Source organism: Macadamia integrifolia, chromosome 11, assembly GCF_013358625.1.
Source record: "Macadamia integrifolia cultivar HAES 741 chromosome 11, SCU_Mint_v3, whole genome shotgun sequence".
Classification (NCBI taxonomy): domain Eukaryota; kingdom Viridiplantae; phylum Streptophyta; class Magnoliopsida; order Proteales; family Proteaceae; genus Macadamia; species Macadamia integrifolia.
Window position 1 is genome coordinate 15,301,758 of NC_056567.1, and position 640 is coordinate 15,302,397.

Genomic DNA, 640 nt, shown 5'->3' on the forward strand with positions numbered 1-640 from the left:
AGGGCCGAGGTAGAAGCACGGTCTGATGGAGGCCCGAGGTGGCAACACAGCCTGATGGAGGGGCGAGGTGGCAGCACGACCTGATGGAGGGTCGAGGAGGCGGTAGCACCGCCTGATTGAGGGCCGAGGCAGCAGCACGGCCTGATGGAGGGCCGAGGCGGCAACACGGCCAGAAGGAGGGTCGAGGCGGGAGCATGACTTGATGGAGGGCCGAGGTAGTGAGTCAGTCCTGTTCAGGCTTGCATACACACTTCAACCGGGCTGAGGAAGGGGACATATTTTGCCTCATCAACACCAAATGCTTTATTCTATTCTTTTTTGTTCTCATAGAACAGAAAAACACCAAAAACGGTTTTCTGAATAACTACCAAACGCATCCCAAATAATGACTGGAAAAAAAAAAAAAAGCAACTTCAGAGGTCATTCACCTATTAATCAAATCTTGCCCTCTTTTCTTGTAGTTATATAGCTGGATAAGAATTTTGAAGCATTAATGGTATGCAGTAATAGGAAAGGCTCAACCCATCCATTGAAACTTTACACTCACGAATATAAAAATTGATGGAAGGAGGTTCTTCTGATGAGACCTCAAACACCACTAACTTATATAGTCCATGTATTAAATTTCACTATCAAAATC